The sequence below is a fragment of the Rhincodon typus genome, chromosome 10 (assembly GCF_021869965.1).
Source record: "Rhincodon typus isolate 14 chromosome 10, sRhiTyp1.1, whole genome shotgun sequence".
NCBI lineage: Eukaryota > Metazoa > Chordata > Chondrichthyes > Orectolobiformes > Rhincodontidae > Rhincodon > Rhincodon typus.
In genome coordinates, this window is record NC_063341.1 from 21,335,574 (window position 1) to 21,341,622 (window position 6,049).

Genomic DNA, 6,049 nt, shown 5'->3' on the forward strand with positions numbered 1-6,049 from the left:
AGAGATAGTAGGAACTGCAGATGCTGGAGAATCCGAGACAACAAGGTGCAGGGCTGGATGAACACAGCAGGCCAAGCAGCATCATAGGAGCAGAGAGGCTGACGTTTCGGGCCTAGACCCTTCATCAGAAAAGCTTGAAAAATTGTGTTACATTCTTTATGATTTCTTTGATGTACAATCTTGTAAAAATTCATTTGATGAAATTTAATGTGAGAAATGAGGTGAATGCAATATGTGGAAACAGGTGTCACACAAGGGTTTGCTGACGATGCAAACTCAAACATAGGAAAGTAGGCCCTGTATATGTCAATATCCAAGTTTGTTGACTGGTTTTACAGGAATTTGGATGTGATGTACAAAACTAATGAGATTTACAAACATACAAATTGGGAGATGAAGATGATGATTTGGCACCTAAAGTCTGACCTGCCATTTAATAAGATGATGACTGATCTGTTTAGGGTTCAAATTCCACATTCACAAGAATCCGTCCACCTTCAGCTTGACCCCACCTCCACTACCTTCTGAGTCAGAGTGCTACAAATTTTCACACCCTTAGAAAAGAATTCTCCTCATCTCTGATCGGAAAGGGTAACCCTTAATTTTAAAACAGTGCCCCTTAGTTCCAGACTCACCCACAGGAGTCGTCATCCTTTCTACATCCATCTTTTCAAGATTTTTAAAAGATCTTACATATACCAAGTTACTGCTCACTTCCTAAACTCTAGTGGAAACAAGTCATTTCAGGTATCAATCTAGTAAACCTCTTCTGAACAGCCTCTAATGTACTTACATCTTCCCTTAAAAGGTGACCATACCATACTCAAAACGTAGACTCACTAATTCTCCATAATTTAAGCAGAACATCCTTACTTTTATGTCAAGTTTCTTTTGTAATAAAGGACAAAATTCCCATAGTCTTTTTTAGTACTTGCTGTACCTGCCTATTAACTAGTGATTCATGCACCTGCACACTTAAATCCCTCTGCATCTCGTCATTTTCTGTTTAAGTAATATTCTACTTTTTAATTCTTTCTATCAAAAAGTGAATTATGATACATTTTTCCACATTCCTTCAGATGCCATATTTTTGCCCAGTCAATCAACTTATCTACAGCTGTCCGCACACTTCAACTTCACAACATTAACTATTTTTGCATCATCTGCAAGTTTAACTACAATGCTTTCCCCTCCTTCACCCAAGTCATATTTAGTGATATTATTTGGACCTGCAAACTGTCATTGTGGTCCTACATGAGAGGTCACATACTTACCAGGCAGAAGAACACACAGCAAAATTGGAATAATTCCACTTCCATCCATTATGAGAACTTCAATTGTACATTTATGCCTAGCTTGATAACTTCTGCAATGGCTCCAAATTAGCTTCACAAACACAAACAGCATTTCATAGCAAGGAGGACATACAGAAAAGCAGTTATGACCAGCTCAACCAGCACAATATAGGATATGGAGAGCAAGCTGCAGAATTGCATTAATCTAAATGGCTTGTTAAGAACACCACCAGAACTGGCTTGAGGAATTGATTGTTCTGTTTATATGCTGTAATGTAGCAATAAGTTTATGGATGATTGGGAAAGAGAAAATGTGTTTGCCAGCCTGAAAATCTTTGCAAAATATACCTCTCTCCACTGAGTTTCTGCAAGCAACCCCTGCAAGCTGGCAGGGTTAAACTCATAGATAATCCTGTACTAAACATCAATGTCAAAGGAGTACCACTCCCATTTCAAAATTAAAAGACAAGACTCACTTGGGATATATAAACATTTCTCTTGTTCTGAGCACACAATGTTAAACAGCAAGATGTATCCATTTGCAGTTGCAATTGCAATCATGCTGTGCTTCAATAAAAACACCATGCTGACTAGATTGCAGCCTTGGAATTACTACATTCAAAGACAAATAAAATTTCAGCGAGACACATTCAAATTTTTTTTTTAAAAAATAAATACTCAATAAAATGGAGACTATACAGAGATGGTAAATAAAATTTCCAATTACTGGCCTCTGGCTTTCCTCTATCGATATATTCAAGGTGAGGCTAGTCATTTGACACCCACATAAGTGCCACTACCCACCGGCTTTTCCTCTGAGACCTTAATTAGGCACGTGCAGCTAATTGTCACTAAATCCAGAGACAGAGACTCTGAAGACACTGGGTTCAAATCCCACCATAGCAGCTGGCATAATTTAAATATAATCAATATATTTGTAAACACAAAATATTTAGTAAAAGTCTGTAATTGAAAAGTAGCTTCGTTATTAAATCAGAGAAGTCCAACATTTTTCAAAGTGTGAGTTTATCCTCCATCAATGCAAAAGCAACCTATTCATTATTTCACACAAGATCTACCTGCCAATCCCACACGACAGACTTTAGCAACAACCATTTTCAAAAATTAGAAGCACAGGAACGTTCTTAAGTTTAATTATCAACAGACCTTGCCATTTCCTCAAACATTTAATCAAATTGGTGAGATAGAAACATTTTGTCAACAGATATGCTGTGATTTTTTAATACTCTTTTTACAACTTCTACCCTGGTCATACATTACATCATCATTATTGTTGCCAGCAACTTGCTTATAACCAAAGAACAAATGAACCCACTCTTTCCAGGTTCTGATTTACTGTCTTTTCATTAAAATCCAGGCATCTACACAGATTTCTATAAGCTCAAGGGAACAAGCTCAAATCTCAATGATCTGTGGAATGTCTGAGCTGGCTGTCTGCATAGAGCAGTCTCCATTTCTTCCAGCATCACCTCCATTTCTACTAGCACCATAAATACCTGAGGGCCAATAACTTAACCTGTTCTTACTCCTTGCTAGAATTAGTGCTCTATGTCCAAATCATATGCGCTTACATTTTGTTTTAGCAAAGTCTCGACCTAACAGCGTTGCTAACTCAGTACCATGTTCAGACTGATCCACAATCATCATTTACAACCTCAGTCAGGTCTTGGAGCTGCACTCAAATCTACCTTAATTCAGGCCTGTTGACCTTTTAAAACAAGGGAAATTTGCTAGTGTGTGCTTTTCAATATTATGAATCTATGAAAAGTCTGGTATTTGCAGCATGTGATCTGAGTAATGTGCTGTACTAGTTTAAACATAAAATTGGCTGATGTAATATCCATTGCATTTCATTACTAATAAATATCATAGTGATACCCTTTAACTCATAAATGCAATGCATAAAAATACCTGTCAGAAAATACTTAAACATGCTAAAAACTAAACTCATACCAACTCCTTATCACTCACCATCTACTTACTCAGTGTGACTTAGGTATACAAAAACATGAGAGCTCGAAGCAGGAGCAGTCAATTTAGCTCCTCAAGCCTGCTCCACCTTTCAATATGATCATCGCTGATCTCATCTTAACTCTACTTTCCTGCCTTCTCTCCATCACTCTTCTAACCATTACTATGTAAAACTCTGTCGATTGCATCCTTAAGCTTAGTCAATGTCCTAGCATCAACCACACTCTGGGGTAGTGAATTCTACAGATTCATGACACTTAGGGAATCAATTTCTCCTCTTCTTTGATTTAAATCTGCCATCCTTTATCCTAAAACTATGACCTCTCATTCTAGATTGCCTCACAAGGATACATCCTTTCTACATCTCCTTTGCCAAACACCTTTGCATCTTGTATACCTCAATTACACCTCCTATTGTTCCTCTAAACTCCAGCGAGTATTAGGTCTAAACTGTTCAAGTTCTCTTCATAAGGAAATCCCCTCATCTCTGGAATCACTCTAGTGAAACTTGTAAGTAATATTTCAGGTATGGTCTTGCTAATGCCTTGTACAGTTGCAGTAACACTTCCCTACTTTTATACACTATTCCTGCATCAATAAATGTCAAAATTAGCAAGACTGTACATGAAATATTGCTAATTTTGACATTTATTGATGCAGGAAGAGAGTATAAAAGTAGGGGAGCGGCTGAGGAAAAGTAGTAATAGCAACAAATAACCAGCATATTCTTTTACTGTATGATTCCCCTTGTCCTTCCTGCACAGATCTTAGGTGGAAACTCAGTTGCTTCGAGTCACCAAATCAGCAAACTAGACTGGACAATACAAAATGCAGAACAAAAAAGTTACCAATGAGTTTGGGTATTTTGGTTACTGGTGATTCCCCAAAATTCAGGAAGGAAGTGAATCATGAGAAAAAGGCAGATGATGCAGTAATTCTTGTGCAAACCAGTTGTGAAATTGTTAAAAATGACAAACTATTGTATGCTTTCCACTGACAAAAAGTGCTTAAAAAATTCCCAAAGAAATGAAATTTGAGAAAAAGTAAAAAGAAGCCTTTAAACTCTATGTATGTGAAAAGGTGTACTTCTTGGTACACCATGCATGAATCAGCAAATGGAACACAACATTATAGAAATAGAAGGGTCACAGTGAAGGAGACCATTCAGCCCCTTAATTGTGCATCAAAAGCCTTTCAGTTAGTCCTACTGCTCATTCTTTCCTTGCATCACTGCACAATTTTCTTAAACCTTCAGATGTTTATCTGATTCTGTTATGAAAACCCCGATTGCATCTGCCTCCAACACTCTCTTAGGAAGTGTATCCCAGATCCTACATAGTCACTGGCAAGAAAAATGTCTTCTTGTGTCACCTTTGGAGCTTTTGCCAATCATCTTACATTTCTGTCCTTTGGTTCTCAACCCCTCTATCCCATGGTTCTATCCCATCTCCTTTATTAAGTCATCTCAAAATTCTCCAAGAAAAACAACACAGCTTTACCAATCCATTCTCATAGCCAAGTCCCTCATCCTGACACTATTCTCATAAACCTTTTATGAACCATCGCTTAAGCCTTCACGTCCTATCTAAAGTGCATTCAAGTGGGTGTATGTAAAGGAACATGTAGTCAGAGGAATGGAATCTGTTGTTTGCAGCCATGAATGCTTGCTCCAAGGGTTGAGCATCCGGTGATGGTAAAGAACTTGGAGTGGGAGGGAAGCTTTCATGATTTACGTAGGAATGAGTAATAAAGATTGAATAAGGCATGACATTTGGCTGAATGAGGCAGCAGAGCTAGGGTTAATAGGCCAAAATCATAATCTCTGAATTATGAGAAATGAACTAATTAGCATAAATTTAACAATGTTCAATGAGTTGAATGCATGGCTCAAAGATCAGTATTGGAGATAAGGGCTTTGATCATGAACTACTGGGATGATTACTGGTGGAAGAAAGGTCTAAATGTTCGGATGAGCTCCATTTAAACTAGGTCAGGACGAGTCTCCCAACAAACTTCACATCTACAGCTTTAGCAGGGCTTTAAACTAAAGCATTGAAAGATGGTGGGGAGTGGAAGGGGTATTGGGCTTCAAGTGAGGAGGGATTTATTAATCAAAAAAGAAATATCAAGTTCTCAGCGTGGTGATTTGGGTAAAAGTTAGTAGTGTGAGACAGGAAGGGACAAATCTTGAATGGTACTATTAAAGTAGTAGCCTTGAAGTCACTTTGGTGTGGTAATATGACTAACAAAAAAGTACTGAGGAAATTAGCTGGACTGAAAAACAATAAGCCCCCTTGACCTGGTGGTCTACATCTTGGGTTCTACAAGAGGTGGCTATAGAGATAGTGGATGCATTGGTTGTGAGCCTACAAAAAAATTATCTAGATTTTGGAATGAGTTCTATGGATCAAAAAATAGCAAGGAGAACAGCAGGAAGAAAAGGGAGGGAAGAAAAAGGCAGGGTTGGGGAAAAGAAGAAAAAGGAAATGGTACAGAAGGAATCAAGCAAAGAAGTCAGGAAGGAGAAGTGAAATTGGGAAAGGGAGATGGTATCTACAAAAAGAATTATAGAAAGGGCTATTTTCCACTCCTGCTCTGTAGCACCTCCAACCTGTCATGCTAGAAAAATGTGAACATCCTCTCAAGCTTACTGGAAGCAAGACTCCCTTGAGCCTGTTCCACCATTTAATATGAACATGGTTGATCCTTAACCTCAACTCCACATTCCGGCTTGATCCTTATATCTTCTTCAATTTCAAAAA